Source organism: Neovison vison, chromosome 1 (genome assembly GCF_020171115.1).
Source record: "Neovison vison isolate M4711 chromosome 1, ASM_NN_V1, whole genome shotgun sequence".
Lineage (NCBI taxonomy): Eukaryota > Metazoa > Chordata > Mammalia > Carnivora > Mustelidae > Neogale > Neogale vison.
In genome coordinates this window covers 191,570,519-191,590,724 of record NC_058091.1, presented here as the reverse complement: position 1 = coordinate 191,590,724, position 20,206 = coordinate 191,570,519, and the positions used below count along the sequence as shown (strand labels likewise).

Genomic DNA, 20,206 nt, shown 5'->3' with positions numbered 1-20,206 from the left:
TTACTTGACTCCTTCACTTAATTGTCTAAGACGTATCTCAACTTACTGCTCACCGCTCACTCTCCTCCTGCCACACTGGGCTTCTTTGTGTTCTTCAAACATTATAAGCTTATTTCTGTCTCAGGACCTTTGTTCTGATCTCTAGCCCTGGAAGTGTCTGTCCGTTTATTTTATGCATCTTGCTCCTTTTCTTAATTCAAATTGTTTTTTCAAATTCAATTTGAAATTCAAATTTCAAAGAAATTTGAAAAATTGTTTTCAAATTCAATTATTTCTTCCAAGGTTGAGGTTTCTCTGACAAGTGTATTGAAGTCCTCCTCCCATTCAGTCAGTTTCTTAGCTCATCATCCTTTAAGTTTCCTCGGAGCGCTTTTTCGTATGTATAGAATTACTTCTGTAATTTTTTGTTTTATCTCGCAACCCAGAATGCAAGCTTCCTGAGAGCAGTGGCCTCGTATGTGTTGTAGAGACAAAGTCTACATTTGCCTCTTACTTTCTGTTTGTGTTGCTTAGCGCTGTGTTCTCCATACCTAAAACTGTGGTTCATAGAAGTTGAGAAGTCCTGTTCTCAACAACCTTCAGAGGTAGGGTTATTCTTTCCTTCATTTTATAGGTAACAAAAGTGAGGCCCAGCGAGGTTGAAAAGCTTGCCCAAGATCACAGAGAACAGAGCTGGGGTTTAGACAAATGCCGTGCTCTAAAAGGCTGTGCATCAGTGCCTCCCTTTTCAGGATTGAAGGTCAGGGACGGTAATGGGAGGAAGGGGGCTCTGTTGAGGTCTTGGAACTTCCTTTAAGTCTCTGGGCCACAGTAATTTTTCCTACAGCATTGTCAGGTGAGACCTGGTCCTGATCACTATACTCTGGTATCCTTAGCTTATCTTTTCCCTTTTTCTTTTTGACTCGGTGCCCAAGACATACATGATTAATATTTCACAAGAATGCATTCAATCCCTTACTACTTAGGAAAAACAATGAAACACTGGATTTTAAAGAAACTCCTAATGGGCTAGAATCCATAGTTTTGAACCCAGACGGAATTTTCCACCTGGGCGGTGTGGTTTTTCCTTTTATATACATAACTGTTTCCTAAGCATCTATTACTTGACAATGGCATTCTTACAGCTGCAGCTTTTGGTCTGTGAGTTTGTGTTCAGAACACTGATAATGCTTTGATCGTGCTTGGCCCTTATTGACTGGACTAGCATAGTTCCGCTTCTGTCCTTTTCTGCCCCGTCCTCCACCCCCCACGCAAAATGTGATGCTGAAGCTGGACTCTTTGTATTGTTTTTAGCCAGACATACTGTAGAATAAAGCAGGCGGTCTTGTAAAACATTTATATCATTAAAATCTATGAATATGTTTTAGCTCTTGGGGAAATACAAAAAGAAAAAAGAAAACCAGGGCAGTTGATTAAAGTGGGATAATCTACTGCATAATAAGTCACACCCAGCAAATTATAGAGGAAGAAGTTATTGGTGCTTTTTTACTCGAGGACATTTGGTGTGTACGGCTGCGTTTGACCTTTTAGAAGCTGTTGACATCATTTGGGAACTGCCTGTAAACCTGCCTTAATCAGTTAAACAGAAGGAATCTTAGCATTGTGGAACTGACCGGTTGATTAATTTAAATCCAAATACACAGTCCTGCCTGGTTGCCCTTTGCAAGACCGTTGCACAAAAGGATTTCATTTGGAGGCATTATAACCCCCATCCTGTCCTCAGACCCTTTCAGCTCTGTTGGTCTTCTTAGGCTGCAGGCAGCATCTTTAACCCCTCTTACGCTCCCGTTTAGTTCATGAAAACAATATCTATGCTGTGATTCATACACATGCTCTACATTTCCTTCAGAGTTATTTATTTGTATCCTAGGGAAAAGGTATTTTAAAGTTCCACTAATTGAGAGACTAAAATGGGAATTTATTTTAAACTGGCTTCTTTAGAAAAAGTGTATTAGAACTTAATCCGGTATTTCCTCTGGGAATTATAATCAAAATTGGAATCGTGAAATGTTGAAATAACTTTTTGGTATTAGAGTAAGCCATCATCTGTAATTCCTTTGACTTTTCGATTTAAAACATGGAAGGCTTTATAATCTGTGTTTGGCTTTGGGAAAACATTAATCGACTCCAGTGAGTTCAGAGGTAGTATAAAGATCTAGTCTTGGATCTTTAAATGAAAGCAAAATTAAAATTCTTTAATGATAAAACTTTGAATAATTTCAGTCAGTTGCAGGAACTGAGAAAAGGATCCCCACACTGGGCACTCTGCTGGGCTTAGTTTCAAAAGAGGGCCAATATTTGCCTGGAAGAAATGAAAAAAAAAAAAGGAAAAAAAAAAAACAACTGCTGTAGAATGGTTCATAGCACATAGAGTGTTAGCCTAGAAAAGACCAGCACCCTCATTTTAAACACCAAAAAACCTGAGACAACCCCCCCACCCCAAACACACGCAGGCTTAATTATTCAAGCTCTTCAAGGCCTTTACTTGGTCAGTTTCTGCTTCCTCATGACCAAATCCAATTACAACACTTCTCTGGAATACAAAGGAAGCCTTTCAGAGATGTTGGTATCATCTGACTTTCTGTGGTTTTGTTCATTGTCATCAATTTTAATAACTACTATTTATTGAGTGTTTGTGATGTGCCAGTCCTTTATGCTTTATCGTTGTCTTCATAACTACAACATGAGGTGGTACTATTATTCTTCCCTTTTAGGAAATGAGGAAGGGAGGTTTAGCAAGGTCAGGGTCTTGCTACTCCGTAGCTTCTCAGCTACTCTGAGAAGGTAAGATGGGGCAGAAGCCGCAGCCTCTCTGTGATGGCAGCTAGATACAGAGAAGAGAAATGGGGAACAAGAGGTGTTTTTCCCAAGCTTAATAAGTTGACTTGAGAATATTACGGTGCAATGAATGACTATGCTGTGGGTCATCGGGAAGAATGAAAATTCAGGCCATTTTGACCTGAATTCTTCAGAAACATTGGATGCCCTGAAAGAGAATATGATGGCATCTCCTTTCTGACTGCCATGGGAGGCAGTGGATATCCAACTGGGGAACATGTTAGGGCATCGGGGGACCTAGAAACGGTGACACAAGAGAACTCATGGCATCTCTTTGGGCCTCTGAGTTTTATTATCATTTCTAGAAAAGAAATTCCGATTTCTGCTTATCCTACTCTACTAGCTTGTTTCAAAGATGAAGCGAAAATAATTTAATTTTAAACACTCTGGAAAATGAAAAAAAATAGGATGTAATATATTTTTTTTGTCCATTTATTGAATGAGTGCCAAATGCAAGGCATGGTGCTGTGAAGAGAATAAGAGGCAATATAGACTTTGTCTCTGACTTTCACAAGATTACACGGAGCAGGGACATAAGAAACACGCTAGTAACTGGGCAGTGGGATGTCTTATTGCAGTTACTAAGGTAGAGAACACCGGTGTTTCTGAAGAGGAACTCACTCTGGGCAGAAGGGAAGGCTCCTGGAGGACTCGTAGGGTTTAGATTGGAAGGGAGGAGAGGCCGGAGGAACTGTGTGTGCAGGACTGGGAGGTGGGTTGTGGGATTTCAGAAGGAGGAGAGAGTAAGAGCAAAGGCCTAGAGGAGGGAAAGGATGAGGCATGTTAGTGTATCAGATCGTCCCATTGGCCGTATGTAGCTCGGGGAGGTGAATTGGATGAAGATGGGTTTATATTGAAGCTGTGAAATCTGACCTTGATTCAGTGGCTCACAGGGGAGCATTTTAGGGTTTTAGATTTTTGTGGTAACCTAGTACGAAAACGTTTTGTGAGGACTCACTGAGGACAAAGTGATGCATAGAATGATGAAAGGAGTAAGCAAGACGCTGAAATCAAGGGAGACCAGAGACCACAGCGTGGGTGACTGATGGAGAAACCGGCGCTAGAGGAGAAAAAGGAGAGAGATCACTGAAATTTGGCCACTGACTGGATTTGGAAGTTTTGTGATTTTTTTTTTTTTATCAGTATGAATTTGTTTTAATGAACACATTTAAACCCGAATGTGATTAAAATCCCATATGCCACTGTCATTTTTCATTGTTTTTTGTACTTACGATGTGCTTAACTGGGATTCTGGAAAGTGTTGTTAAGACCAGAGGAGCCAAGAATCTTGCCCAGCTGGGCTAGGAAGAAATTCAGTGTACATTGTGAGGCAAAGCTGATTTAGGATGAAGGGTGTTTCCCCTTATCAGGAAAGGGATTTGGGGAAGGAGGTAGGCACGCACTAGAGCCAGCTATCAAGGCTTTAGAAATCCCAGCCAAATATCCCCTCCAAAATGGCAATTTAACCCCCATTTGCTTCTGATTCAACATTTGCCAACGTGAATTTACTTTAGTTTAAGAAACAATAAACTCGGGGCCTTGTTGAACCCTAAACTTCAGTTTAAGGATTAAGGTGGTTGTGTGGGAATTAGATGTGATTGATACTATTTTGATAGGCAGGGGACTGACTTCTCTGGGAAGAATGCTGTCTTTTCTTCCTTGTGAAAGAGTGTTTCCACCATCTAACTTTGTTTTTGTTTTTTGTTTTGGTTTTTTTTTTTTTTTTTTCAGTTTGAGAAATTATAATGTTTGGATGTCTGTGAAGCCTTAGCCTTTGCAGGGAAATAAGACGTGAATTTTCTGAAGTTCTGAAGGACAAATTAAAGGGGTATACAGTTTTCTAGCAGGGATATGCCAGAGTTTGGGGGACCTCGTGCTGTTACTGGATAGATTTTGTCCCTCCTCCAGGCGCACTGGCGTGCACTGTGCGTGACCTCGTGTAGATATGTACTTCGCGGGGCCTCTCTTTGCGATCCTTAGGGATCCGAGGAAGACCTAATGATTTTTCTACAAAGTTATCAATTTAGGAAAGAATTTATGGTCTTTCTCTAGTGGTGAGATTGCACAGATCACAATGTTTATTGGAGCGGCGAGAGGGACTAGATCACTGGTGAGCCCGTGATTTACAGATTGAGAGGAGAATAAGAAATACACAATGCTCCGAATTAGGGAATGGAAATGGGGGGTGGGGAGGAGATCAGGTTCATCTCTAAAGGAAGCAGAATCTGGCTACCTGGGGCCATTTGATGACACTTCATTTCCATTCCTGCTGGTGGTCTTCCAAATTCCCTTCAACCCTTTGGTCAGAGATCTCTTGATCGGCTCTTCATTACACTGTACCTTGTTCTTAAAAAAAAAGAAAAGAAAGGAAAAGAAAAAAAGAAAATGTAACAAGGTAGCTTTACTGTGGGACTACTCCTTTGTGACTCCCTTTTGTGTGTGTTGTCCAGATAACCTTTATTTGCTTTTCGCATCCTAACCCTGTTTAGACAGGTGGATGATCTCCCTTCTGAGAGTTGTTTAAAACAACCTAAAAATAGTCTGTCTAGTATGTTAGGCTGCAGTCCACTGAAGCTGCCATTCTCTTGGTCTTCTCTGAGAACAAGTAAACCAGAATTGCCAGTTTAGACACACTTAGATGAATTTCCAATTTTTTGAATGGCAATAGCAGTTCATATCCATGGTTAAGAAAAAAAACTTTTAGAAGTCTAAAACTATAATACAATAATAAAAATTGGGGTACTCTCTCAGTCTGCAGTTGGGTATGTGTCTTCTAGACATTTTTCAGTGCATATTAAGGTACACAAATATATTTATTTTAAACTCTGAATCATGTATAATATATAAACACTATTATTTTATTTTATTTTTATTTTACCTTTTTTTTAAGGTTTTTTTTTTTTTTTTTTTTTTTTGATTTGACAGAGAGAGAGATCACAAGTAGACAGAGAGGCAGGCAGAGAGAGAGTGAGGGGGAGAAGCAGGCTCCCTGCTGAGCAGAGAACCTGATGCAGAGCTCCATCCCAGGACCCTGAGATTATGACCTGGGCTGAGGCAGAGGCTTTAACCCACTGAGCCACCCAGGCACCCTATATAAACACTATTTAACTTCTGGTGTGTTTTGCATATATATTTATATTTTCATTTATATCATGATAAAATGTGCATATTTTGCCTCTCAAACTCAGGATCTCAGAATGAACAAATGAAAGGACAGGAGTAATTCCACGTTGTTGGAAAGCCTTCTCACCTTACCAAAGGTAAGGAACACTGCATTTTGTGCTTTTGTGAGGGCGGACTGTTCTTCCTTCAGGATTCTCCCTCACCTCTGCAGTAGTGAAAAGTCCAGCTTGTCAATTATGTTAAAATTCTCTACATTTTTCCAGTTGTAAACTGGCGCTGGTGGATTCTGTTCTACCGTTTTTGTAAGCAGTACTATTGGCATACATTTGTACACTGTTTACTCACAAGGGAAGCATTAAAAGGCGGCCCTAGCTTTCTCTAAATTGAAACAGAGATAATAATAGTTTCTTTGAAATAGCTTAGATCTAAGTATACTGTACAGAATGACAACCTTCATTTTTTATTGTTATGAATATCTTAAAGAGCGTCTACCAAGTTACTTGCTGATCTTCACAATTACAGTATTTGCACTAGAAAAATTAGATCACAGTATTGTTTAAAAACATGTCAATCTAATATGCATGGAGAAGAAAACAATAGTTTTTATAGTACAGATGATAAATTATATACGTATTAAAGCTTCACATTGATCAAATAAGCATGGAATAATCATTATAGACTCTATTGGATGTTGAAGCATTGTTATTTTAAGCAATTACTGTAAGCCTAGTATTTTTTAAAAGGGGTCGTATTGTTCTGAACGTAGGTGACAGATGCAGGAAAGGACAAACCGTGCAAAGGGGAGATTTAAATTATGTGTAGTTTTAGGGGTCGTTAGAATTAGAAATAATTCTGCTTGCGATAGAAGAGACTTTTGTCAAGAAGACTGGGCGGCAGTAAGACCGCAGACTTCTGATTTTATCTGGGTGTCATAATTAGGCATTTCGCTGGAGGTGTTTTCTGGAGAAGTGGTGTATTGGCGAGGCTTTCCTGGAGCTTGGAGATAAATGGAATGGGCAGCTGCTGCCTCCTGGAGAAGTAAATAGAAACAGTTTTCATTGTTATCAGTATACTGACCTCGGAAGGCACCGATGTGAGCTGTCTTTTCAAAGGGAATCAAGTATTCATCCTCAAGGAAAAGGATGTTCAAAGGCAATAGTATTAAGGCTTGTTAAATGAGAAAACCATCTATGAATACTTAAAGTCGTTGCTACCTGGCACATTGTTTACTGACCTGTGACTTTGTCAGAGCTTCAGCTGTGAGAGGAATATTGCTAATGGAATCATGCAATGACATTTGTCATTAAAAAGTCACATCGCAATGAAGAGATTCAAATTCATGGAGTCCCCTTGCTCTGTGTCACACTCGCGGCTTCTATGACAACCTTCACTTCCTACTTAGCAAAATCCAAGCCTGGTAGCTGAAGCCCCAGGAAGTTGTTAAAGCAATTAAAGGCTTCTGTCTCCCAGCACATTGCTTGGTTACCATAGTATCCTCTGCCTCCAAGTCTCTCCTGATGATGTCAGTATGCATACAGGGGTTGTTCAGAGCATCTACGTGGGGATGATTCACCCCGCAATAAAGCCCCTCTCCCCACCACCCCGTCGCTCGGTTCCCAGCTCAGTTTCAGACGTCCCTAGAAATGGAAGGTAAGTGCCTTGTTTTGCATCTCAGACAGAGTATTACTAAATGCCTCTGTTATTCTGTGTTAGGTGCATGAATGGTTTCTTCTTTCAGAGATAACACTAATAACTGAAATCATAGTGTATGGGAGCATTTCATCCAATTACCTAGACTAGACTTACAGTTTTACTTAAAAGTGTGTGTTGGTCTGTGCGTATACGCGTGTGAGATGGGCTTATAAAAATAACTGTGAATGCACAATGTAATGCCTGCTACTCTCCCTGGTAAGCAGCCTTAGCAAACACAGGAGAGCTTTTTATTTCAAATGATTTGAAATATATAAATTCCCTAAAATATTTTGACACACTTGTCACACAGGGCAAAGGGGTTGGTTTTTTAAGATGATATGGACAAACATTAGAAAAGAAGGGCCAAGTTACATTGAGAATTTGCATGTTAGAGAAATTAAAACTTACTTTATTGGACACAGATACGGTTATGGGGACATATATGAAGTTTAAAGTATATTAATAACCATCATTTCACACTTATTTTGTACTTTTAATGCTTTTTCAAATATCTTACAATTTGCTCCCCATTATTGTGATAAGTGAAATTAGTGCTTTATAAAAGTTTTCTTTTGATATATATTCCTGCTTCGTAAGGATGAGCAAACTGAGTTCAGCTTTATGACAAGAATGCTTTAGTACCACTTACAACATTCACATAGAAGATCCATGAACACATACTTCCTTTTTAAAGTTTATTTTCTGTTTTAGTTTTTCTATTACAGTATGCCTCATCAATAGACAACTGACAAAGTACACAAGCCAGGTTTCTTCCTATCAGCCTGCTTCTGAATCGCACTGCCTTAGGAGAGTTCTGTCCACATGACAATATTTGTTTTTTATGTATATTTCCTCTTTGATTCCCACCGGATTGTTTGAGTGTGTCTTTGCAGAACATGCTACTGTGTATAAATGAAGTTGGTAGGTGAAGGCAGTTTCTAATTCATTAATTAATGGATAGCCTTCCAGAGGAAAAAAGGATAAGGGCAGAGTGGATGGGTTAGGGAACTGCCTTCCGCCCATACACATTTTTTAATGTAACTGAATTTTTATTGTGTGTGGAGGTAAACATCTGGATCTTTTGAGATGTGGGTAAATGGTTTTGTCTGCTCATTTCTCAGTGACGTTGATTAAAATTGGCATTTTTGTTTCTTGTATTTTTTAAATTTTTTTTTTAAGATTTATTTTATTTTATTTTTTATTTGACAGACAGAGATCACAAGTAGGCAGAGAGGCAGGCAGAGAGAGAAGGGGGGAACCTGGTTCCCTGCTGAGCAGAGAGCCCGATATGGGGCTTGATCCCAGGACCCTGGGATCATGACCTGAGCTGAAGGCAGAGGCTTAACACTGAGCCACCTAGGTGCCTCTGGCACCTGTTTCTTGTGTTTTTGGACACTTTTAGAATATACCCTCCTTTGTTTTTGTGTGATACTTAGTGGACTGGTGATACTTTTCACTCACCTTTCTACAGAGACTCAGAGAGAAATACAGTTGTGAGAGAGTGTTTAAAAAAAGGTTACAAAATTTAAAATTACTTTTATGTGAAGTATATCTGTCTTATCTTAAATATCATAAATGCTTATTTGCAAATTTCTACTTTGAAAACATCCTAAGATGTTTTGACTTTTAATTACCTTGTGTTTAGAATACTTAAATCTTGTTTCTGTTTGAAAATTTGCTAGTTAATTGCTACCAAAAAACTTTCCTGAAAAGTAGAGCTAGTAGGATTTATCTATATATTAATATATGTATTACATGTTACATAATCACATTACTACATATATTACATAATTTAAATTATGGTAGGTTAAATATTTTAAAAAATTAAGTCAGTATAAACCGTTTCCAAACTTTTAAAAATCCTTTTACTGGAAGACTTTCAAAATGCTTGTGTTGGAAAGAAGGCTGTTATATTCTAGGCTATGTACCATCAAATTTTTGCTCCTTGTTGTATTAACGTTTTGGGTGGTACAATTAAATCGACTGATAGCTAGCTCTTTGTAATTAAAAAAGTACTTCTGTAGTTTTGAACCCTTAAGATATCGATGAAAATATTCTCCTGCTGACTTAACTGATACAGATGGCAGTTTATGTAGAGTGGACTGTGAAGATTACAGTTTCTTTCATCCTTGATTCAAGAAGTAGTTCTAAGCAGTTTTAAGCACGGTGATTTTAAAAATTGGCTTGGGGGAGTTTTCATTTTATTCTCATGTCTTTTTTTTTTTAAGATTTTATTTTTATTTATTTGACAGAGATCACAAGTAGGCAGAGAGGCAGGCAGAGAGAGAGGGGGAAGCAGGTTCCCTGCTGAGCAGAGAGCCCGATGTGGAGCTAGATCCCAGGACCCTGAGATCATGACCTGAGCCAAAGGCAGAGGCTTTAACCCACTGAGCCACCCTGGCACCCCTCTCATGTCTTGATAAGAATGTTTTTGTTTTTTTTTTTTTATAAATTTTTAAAAAGATTTTATTTATTTATTTGACAGAGAGAGAACACAAGTAGATGGAGAGGCAGGCAGAGAGAGAGAGGGAGAGAGAGAGAGAGAGAGAGAGAGAGAGAGAGAGAGAAGCAGGCTCCCCGCCGAGCAGAGAACCCAACGCGGGGCTCGATCCCAGGACCCTGAGACCAGGGCCCGAGCCGAAGGCAGAGGCCTAACCCCCCGAGCCACCCAGGCGCCCCATGAATGTTTTAAGTCTTACAGATACTTAAACTTGTTCCTGCTTGAAACATGGAAATGGCAGGTCTGTAGAGTTGACCAGCAAGAACTGATGAAATCTGGCAGAGGAAGGATCACTTTGGTTCTTACTAGAGAGACAACAAACTGAATCAACATAGAATCCGCAAGAATTAGAGGAAACTGTATGGGGAACATAGACCTGGAAGTGAACATTTTTTCCACTGAGAGGAAAGAGGCTCACCTTGTGAGGGACTGGTTAAGTGCTTTGCCCAATTATTTGGTTATGTCATGGCAGAGCTAGGGCTGGGACCTGGATGCCCGCACTTCCACAGGCTGGTTTTCGTTTTCGTGGCAGCATACTCTCTAGTTAGAGGTGAGCGCTTTTTCCTAGTCAGCTTTTCAACTTCCTTTTCTCCTACAAAAGGAAGGATTAAAACCATCTAACAAGTAGGACTTGTATGAGTTTTCATTTGTTGCTTAGACATGACTGTAAACCTGGTGGCTTCAAGAATACCGAGTTAGTGTTTTGTAGCTCTGTTGGTTAGCAGTCTGGCACAGGTCTCGTGGACTGCAAAGTCAAAAGTGTCAGGAAGGCTACCTTCCCTTCTGGAGGCTGTAGGGGAGAGTCCGTATCATTCCCCACCTTCTAGGGGCTGCCGGTAGTCCTTGGCTCGTGGCAACTTTCATTCTTCCTCACCATTAGCAGATGCTCAAGGAATCCTCATGCAGCCACTTCTCTGGCTCTCTGCGACCAGGAAAGAGTCTCTACTTTTAAAGACTCAATTTTTATAACCCAGGACGGTCTCCCCATTTTAGGGCCCTTAACCTTCATCACATCTGCGAAGTTCTTTCTGCCACGTAAAGCAACGTATTCCTGGGCCCTGGGGATTAGGAAAGAGACGTCTTTAGAGACCGTGATGCTGCCCCTCAAAGAAAGATTACAAAATGCATAGCTGGTTTTATCAACATTAACTTCACGAAACAGATATTTTTACCGAGAGCTCTAAGTTAAACTGGGGGCTGCCAGCAGACACTATGAAAGTTTGACCTAAATGGGTGGGTGCAGCCATCTCCTTGCATAGTTAATCAGGGAAAATCAGATTAGAAAGGCATGTTTCACCAACTCCAACATTGAAAACTCTGAGGTACGGACGTCAGCCCTACAAAGTGACACTATTCTCAGTTTAATATTTTTTAGTGAGAGGCTCACGTCAAGTAAAGTTAATTAAACAAAGCTGATTGGGGAACGCAAAAATTCCATTAGTTAACTCATTTGTGAATCAGCCTGGGTTTCTTTAGAAACTAAAGGGTAATGGAGGGGCCACCAGAGACCCAAAGGTGAGCTCTCGTAACCCTGAATTTTGAATAACACTGTCATTCATTGATCTGGTATTAAGCCATTTGCGTCAAAGACCCGGCAGACGAGTCTGGCAGGTGTGCCCTATGTGGTTTCCTAGGAAAGGCACAATGTATTACCATAATCAATAACACGAGATGGGAAGCCAACAGCTGCAAAACGTAGTTTCTTTTATTGTTCACATCCTGTGTTTATCGTAGATTGGAGCCAATTCAGGCACATGGGTTCTCCATACTAAGCATTAGATCATTTATATCCAGCGGTAGCTTTTAAAACTTCTTTGCTAAACAGTAGTGATAAAAGATGCAGAGAAACGACTCTAACATACTACTTTTCGACAGAAAGCCAAAGATTACTGTCTGCTGTGGTTCTCTGAAGGAAAAGCAATGGAAAGGAAACCAACTCTCTTCTTGCTTATATTCTTTTTCATTTTTGGAATCATTGTCTAAGGAATACTGAACAGTGTCTTAGGACCCTTGCTTAAAAGACAAGACCTTGCGGAAGGCACATTTCGTTGCAAGAAGTAACCGTTTGTCCCTTTGGTCCTAGAGGGATACAACAACCATAAGATTCTATATAAAAGTGTAATCTGATTTTATGCCATCGTGGAATTTATTTGTCAATAAAAATATCATTATTAAAAGAAAGATGTTATTTGACAATGAAGTTGAAAATCAAAATCAGCTAGTTAAACAGTTTGATCAACAACAAAGTAGCTGCATCTGTAGAAAATGCCTCTATAAACAAAAATATATATTTAGTTGAAAGTTTCTTACTTTATGCACATATTAAATTCACTTCATTGTTTACTTTCTTTATCAATAGTATGTGAATTTCAAGTGCTAATACAAATGAAAACTCAAACACTTTTTTTAAAAAATATTTTATTTATTTATTTGACAGATCACAAGCAGGCAGAGACAGGCAGAGGGAGAGGGGGAAGCAGGTTCCCTGCAGAGCAGAGAGCCCTATGCGGGGCTGGATCCCACGACCCTGGGATCATGACCTGAGCCTAAGGCAGAGGCTTTAACCCACTGAGCCACCCAGGCGCCCCCTCAAACACTTTTAAACATTAGAAAAATGTATATATAGACAGTATCCAATCTAATCCTGAATTTCCCCAGCTATGGTAAATTAGAGTAGAGATTAAATCTCTTTGTGTCCTTAAAAGAAAAAATCATGAAGCAGCTGCCTTCTCTGATAGAAGAGACTATTTAATCTTTAAATCATTTTGAACTTGCTCAGTTGCTTTACTGATCCTTTAACTTTGTTAAAAATTATCTTAAAAGCTTATCATTGACAGAAATCAGAGATAAAGGAACTAATTAATGGAGATGAGAGTTTTGAGGTTCTGAATCGTATGTGGTCAGTGAGCATGGTGGATAAAGTGGAAGGAGAGTTCAAAATCAAAACCTCAAAGATTATTATGATTTCTCATGGGCTGTTTTGAAAACTAGCTCAGTTTTATTTCTAGGGGGATTTTCCCAGGGAATGGGAGTGAGGCAGTTGGCAAAGAAATGATGCAACTAGGAAGTTATCCTAAATCTTTGTTGCTTGAAAGACTTTGTAGATCAGAGAACCACTGCCCACGCTACTCACTGTCCTCACTGACCTTGCATTCCGTTGATTTCCTTTAATTTATTGTTGCTCTAATTTGACTTCTCTTTAAGATGGGTGAGACTTGCAAAAAAGAAAAGCAATTACTGAAATATGTATGAAGAAAGTTCTGTTCTCTTAATTTGTGGAATGCCTCTATTTCTGCCAATCTCTGCTATAGAAGCAAGATTTTATAACTGGACCAATTTTTTTTCCATTAGCTCCTGATTTGTTTTATTTATTATTTTTTAAAGTTTTTATTTATTTGAGAGATAGCGAAAGCGAGAGAGATCATAGAGGGAGAGGCAGAAGTAGACTTGCTGCTGAGAGGAGACCCAGTGTAGGGCTCCCTCCCAGGACCCTGGGATCGTGACCTGAGCTGGAGGCAGTCGCTGAACTGACCGAGCCACCCAGGTGCCCCTAATGTGTTCCTGATTTAGAGTATTAATGGAAATAAAGGGTATGCACTCTGCATGCACCATCTGTGGCCTAGGGCAATTAGGGAGAACAAAGTGGGAGCAGCACAAAGGCACAGGGACAGAGGCTTGGCATCTTCTGTTGGGAGGTGGAGGTAGGGGTAGGGGTGGTTGTTGCGAGCCCTGCAGTGCGCCACCAGCCATGAGGTGGGAAATCGTGGAACCCTTCCCCATACTTGGTGTTACTGTGTCCTAGATGACTTTATAAAAAGTAAGCCTATGTTGGGAGCAGGAGGTTGGTTGCTGCATTTTAGACAGCCGTGATGTTGCAGGATTTCTTTTCCTTTAGTGCTTTGGGTTCTCAGGCCCACCGCTTTGAAGAATGAAGAGGTAGACCAGAGGAAGAGTGGTGGGCAGCAAAGCAAAGTTTATTGAGTGTTTGTACGAAGCTCCTGAAGGGGGAGGAGAGCCGAGACGGCTGCCATTTTGGCGTTTAAATCTCGGGGTTTTTATGGGTTCTTTGGTGTGGGTTGTTTTAATCTGATTAACCCTCCCTGCGCCTGTCACCCAACCTGATTTTTGTCCACGTGCTCATCTACCTTTCTGGTAGTTGTTCATGTGGGAAAGGGTGGAGGGCTCCCTTCAGGGTGGTACTTAGTAACCTCTAGGATCAAGAAGGCTGCCACCCATCACTGCCCTAAGGCCTACCAGCCCCCCAGCCTAAGGCCACTAGAACAAGCTCTTTGTTTAAATATCCCATTGGCTGCTGAGTTGCTGTTGGACTGGTCCCTTGGGCCTGGGTTAGGAGCTCAAGGCCCTTCTCTTCCTTGCTGTCACAGACAAGTTTTAAGTCCTCCCAGGTGGAGGAGTTTAAAGCTGGGGCACTGAGTAAAGCCTAGAATTACAGGATAGGTCTTTTTCTTTTTAAGGGTAGTTTCGTCTTGGTGGGGGGTGGGGGAGGTTGCCCCTGCCTTTCTTGCCTACTATCCTCTATTTATGATGGGAAATAGAGCTGCTCTCTGGTGCTTCTCTCCCACACACCAAAAGGGCAAGAGAGGGGAGGCAACAGCAGACCATCATGCAGCCTGGGCATGAGCTCCCCAATTCACTGATTTTGTTAAATTGAAACCTTCTAATAACAAATAATACACCACAATTTAAGCTCAAAGTTTTTCCAAGAGTCAGGAGAGAAAGTGACAGGTGACTATGACTTAACCAATTGGAATATTAGAGCATGACAGAAGTCAGGCGGCCTTGTTTTCCTTTATTGGTGAAGGTCACTCTTGTCCTCTTCAATCAAAATGCAATCTCCGTAATTACTATTGAATGCCTCCACGTGCATGATGGTGCACTGAACACAATGCAGAATTAATCTAAGGACGTCGTGACCTTGGATTTCAGGGAGTTCCAGCTAAGAGTGGAACTATATATGGCAAGTAGCTTCCTTATCACTTAACAACTCGTATTGTTTTATTTTTAGGGTAATTTTTGCAAAGTGACAAATTCCAGTTGGAGTTTGATAAAGTCATTTTAGGCACATTCTACTGAAACGTAAATTTCTCCTAAAACACTAAATGAATTGATGTATTTTTTTTCAATTTATTTATTTTCAGAAAAACAGTATTCATTATTTTTTTCACCACACCCAGTGCTCCATGCAATCCGTGCCCTCTCTAATACCCACCACCTGGTACCCCAACCTCCCACCCCCCCTGAATTGATGCATTTACTTGGTGGCAGACCTATTGTTTTGCTCTTCAGCTTTTTATCCCCCACCTCTTTGAGCCCCACTTGCCTGACTTTGAAAACACATAACTTTCTCTGTGTCTTTTCGATTGTAGCATACAACATGCACACGCTGACTTACCCAGAGTCACTTTACGGTGGACCTTTCCTGCCTTAGTCCTTCTCTTTACTCCCGTTTGCGTCTATCTTTAGTTTCCCTGGAACACGTCACGTAAGCCGCCCAACTCCTTTTTACCGAATCTCTTTGAGTGTGTAAAACCCTTGCGCTGCACGCCTAGGCTTCCACCTCTCCTTTTCTCCCGCTGCAGAGCGTTGATTGTGTGGTTATCAGCATCTCCTTCTGTGGCTGAAGGCACAGGAGGGAGTGGGCAGAAGGAAGGGCCATGGCGGGTTATAGAGAGGAGAAATTGAAGTCAGACTTTGTAAACCAGGAAAAGGGGGACTGGAATAGAGCACTGAGCTTGTGTTGAGAAGTCGGAGTCTTGTTAAGGCGACAGGACAAGGTAAAGAAGCAACACCCACGGAATTATTTTGAGCGTTTCCTAAGACATTTTGTGGCGAGCAAGGTAGATTGCTGTATCTACACATGGAAACTTCTGCACTATGTTACCAGTGTATCCTTTTGAAACTTCTGCACTATGTTACCAGTGTATCCTTTTGAAATGGCTAAAACCCAAGTTAAAAACCCTTGAACCTTACATTTTTTCAAGATCACTGCACAACTATTCTGTTATCCTGCCCATTCTCTGGCCGACATTCCTCAATCTCAGGAGCTAAACTTGTAAAATGAATCCTCTACTTCTATTTAGGAAGAATTTACGTTTTCTAAATGGAACTTAAAGAACAGGGATTTTTATGCTAAGAAGCAACATATATTGGACTTGCTAATAGTTGTCTAGAATTACCTCCTAATATGTTAGCTCTCTGCGGATTTTACTGGTAAGATTGAACCATTGTTGGAACACTGTGCAGAAACAATAGCTTGAAATTTGCCCAGACATAGTAAAATATGGAAAGTTTGAAGAATAATTGATTTTTCTGGTCACTGTAATTTTCATTGTAACAGTCTACTGTATTGATTTGCTTACAGTCTCTGGTCTTTTTGTGTCATAGCAGATAACTCACTGGTTATCTGCTTGAAGTTTTGGTATTTGGGGTTTTTTCATCTTTGCAGTAATGTCCAAGAAATGTAGTGGTTAGTTCTAAACTTGAGATTTGGCAAAAAGAAAAAGAGCATTCTTGATGAAAGCTTTCACTGAGAAATTTATACTTAGGCTTTGTGACAGCCAGTAATTATCAGATTGCAGTTACTTTACAGAGGTGTTTATCCTGAGTTGAGGTTTTCTCCAATTCATGATCTGAATCGTGAATTAACTTTGATGTTAATCCATTGGTCTACCTCAGCATTCATTACGCCAGCCTGTGTAAAATTACTATATTACTCCTAGGCACATGTTTTTAATTCTTTGCCTCAAAAGTAATACTAGGCTCAGAGAATTAAGGCGTTCCCTGATTTAAGAAACTTATGTTAGAGTGGGAGAGAGAAGATAAGAACACAGGGATATGATTCCACACTGATACAAACACTGTATTTCTTTGCCTTGCCTCATAGCAGAATGCTCAATATGTGGTCAACGAATTTTTCTGCGGTTCATCCTCTCTTGGGCTATCTTGAACCTGTTTCTTTCAGAATCCACTTCTCCACCAAGACTGTTCATGCTAGGACCATGACTGCTTTCAGGTCAATACCTTTGGTCAGTTCTCAGTCCTCTTTGGACATGACTTGCAGTATGCTTTGAAAAAGATGGTCAGGAGCGCCTGGGTGGCTCAGTGGGTTAAGCCTCTGCCTTCGGCTCAGGTCATGATCCCAGAGTCCTGAGATCGAGTCCCGCATCGGGCTCTTTGCTCAGCGGGGAGCCTGCTTCTCCCTCTCACTGCCTGCCTCTCTGCCTACTTGTGATCTCTCTGTCAAATAAATAAATAAAATCTTAAAAAAAAAAGAAAAAGAAAAGGATGGTCATTCTCTACTTCTACACATTCTGGTTTTCTTTCAACCCAACTTGCTGGTCTTCCCTGTCTTGTTTGCTTGTTTTCATCATCTTCCTTACATTAAAAGTTGGACATCCTAGTATGCAGTCCTTGGTCCTGGTTTCTTTTTTGTTGAAACTTGCTTCCTTAGTGATCTCATACAGTCTCTTGCCTTTAAATTCCATCTGTGCATTGATAGTTTCCAGATTCCTGATACTGACCAGAACCTTTCTTTTTAACTCTAGACAATATATTCCACTTGGGGTATCTAAGAGGCACCCTAAATGCAGTATGTTCTTACCCCTCTGTGGAGGATGCTACTCTTCCTACAGTCTTCTCTTCATCAGTTATCCTAGAATGATCAATATTAACACTTTGACATATATGTTTCCAAGCTCATGTATCTGTGTTTATTTCTCATCCCTACTCATGAGATCATTTTGTGTAGACTGTTTCTTCATCTGACCCTTCCCACCCCCCCACCCCATATTTACTATGACTATGTTTTGCATACTTTTAAATATTTTTTGGGAACCTAGCTTTTATTTTTTTTTTATTTTTTTTTTTAAGATTTTTATGTATTTATTTGACAGAGAGAAATCACAAGTAGATGGAGAGGCAGGCAGAGAGAGAGAGGGAAGCAGGCTCCCCGCTGAGCAGAGAGCCCGATGCGGGACTCGATCCCAGGACCCTGAGATCATGACCTGAGCCGAAGGCAGCGGCTTAACCCACTGAGCCACCCAGGTGCCCGGGAACCTAGCTTTTAGTAGCTACTTGGTTGTACCATAATTTATTAACTACCCTTATGAGTGAATATTGGATTGCCTCCCATGACTTGCTACTATAATTTAAACTATAGCTAGTATCCCCATTGCATTTAGTATCCCTGGTACAAAAAAGAAAGAAAAAAAAACCACTTCATCATTCTAGTTCTGCACTGTCCCAGTATGGTAGCCTCTAACCGAGCACTTAGATGTGACCAGACCAAACCAAATGTCCTATAAACATAAAATACACACCAGATTTCAAAGAATTTGAAAAAAATGTAAAATACCTTATTAATAAATGTTATGTTGATTACTTGTTGAGATAATTGTTTTATTGTGCTAAATAAGATATATTTTATTTTATTTTTTTTAAAGATTTTATTTATTTATTTGAGAGAGAGAGACAGTGAGAGAGAACATGAGCGAGGAGAAGGTCAGAGAGCGAAGCAGACTCCCCGTGGAGCTGGGAGCCTGATGTGGGACTCGATCCCGGGACTCCAGGATCACGCCCTGAGCTGGAGGCAGTCGTTCAACCAACTGCGCCACCCAGGCGTCCCCTAAATAAGATATATTTTAAAAGGTGGTTTCATTTTTGCCCTTTTATGTTTGTAAATGTGACTGTAAGAAAATTAAAAGTTAACCGTGTACGGCTCACACTGTGTTTCTTCTGCTGGACAGCGACATTTCTGTTGCTCACATCAAAAACTGTCCAGTCACCCTTTCCTCCTGTTTTCTTCGTATGCTCCATATCCTGTTGGTGCTAGCCAGAAGCTGGCTCCTTCCCCAACCTGTGCTACTCTTCTTGGACTTACTCAGGTCCAAGGCATCATTATTAGCTCTTGCTTTGATTCTTGGAACAGCCCTTTAACTTGTCTCCAGACTTCTGCAGTCTAATTTCAACATACCTGGTCAAAGTGATTATTTTAAAACATGTCAGATCTCGCCTCTCCTCTCCTGCAAACCCTCTAATGTCTTCTCCTCATATTTGGAGTATAAGTTAAGTCCTAAAAAAGCTGGTCTCAGCCTACCCCTTGGGCTGTATTTCTACACTCTCCTTAGGGTAAGCCAAACGCGTTTCCCACTTGAAATCTTGACATTCTCTAACCCCCAACTGAAGTGTTCTTTGTCTGGTTATCTGTAGGGCCCTTTCCTTCACCTCCTTTGGGTATTTGCTTCTTTGTGAAACCTTTCCTGAACATCTTATTTAAAATTACGAGCTTACCCTGCCCAACTGTACCCCAACTATTCCTAACTCCTTTTCTTGCTTTTTTCTTCTTCTTAGTGCTGATCAATAACTAACGTATTTTTCTTGTTGGTTGAATTTGTTTTCTCCTTTTTCCCACCTGAACGTAAGTTCCATGAGGGCAGGCACCTTTGTTTTATGCCCTGCTGTATCTCCAGCTCTGAAAACAATGTTTAGCACATTAGGAGATAAATAACTATTTGTGGAAGGGTGAGTAAATCAATGAATTTATTAGTACCGCAAGTGCTCTAGGGACCCGAAGAGAAAGATTACAGTTGTTTGATGAGATACAGCAGCTACTGCTTTCTATCCTGAAATGAACTAGAAAGAGTTGAGAATGGTAGTCAAGTTTGGGGCATTCTTAGAGAGGACCTTAAATCCTAGGGATCTACATTTAATTCCGTGGAAAATAAGGAGCTATTGAAATTCTTTAAGCAGAAGCAAACAGATTGGGTTTAATCTTGTAGCTGAGAGAACAGATTGATAGACAGAAAGACTGTTGATAACAGTGCATAAAAGAATAATTGATAAGATCATAGAAAGGCCAGAGGCGAGAAGAACAGGTGAATGGATAACGCAGTCATGCAGTTGACAATGAACGAAGGACTTAGCGCAGGAACCTACAGGTTTTGACAACCAGTTGTATGTGAGAAGGAAGGGATAACTGTTCTCTAAACCCCAGTGACTGCACTGATGGGAAGACAGAAGAAATGGGGAAGACTG

At 40.4% G+C, this 20,206-nt stretch overlaps 1 protein-coding gene across 20 annotated transcripts in view; it reads left to right on the top strand.

Moving 5' to 3' along the window:
• PAM (peptidylglycine alpha-amidating monooxygenase) overlaps nucleotides 1-20,206 on the top strand; it is a 282,570-nt gene that overhangs the window by 45,229 nt on the left and 217,135 nt on the right. For 4 of the 20 annotated variants that reach the window (XM_044264898.1, XM_044264888.1, XM_044264868.1 and 1 more), the window contains exon 1: nucleotides 7,229-7,611. The exons of 1 other annotated variant lie outside the window; for it this stretch is intronic. The gene's annotated coding sequence lies outside the window, so the exon portion shown is untranslated. Of the gene's footprint in view, nucleotides 1-7,218; nucleotides 7,612-20,206 lie in introns of those variants that run through there. 15 more of the 20 variants (XM_044264813.1, XM_044264749.1, XM_044264730.1 and 12 more) reach the window with 8 other exon arrangements.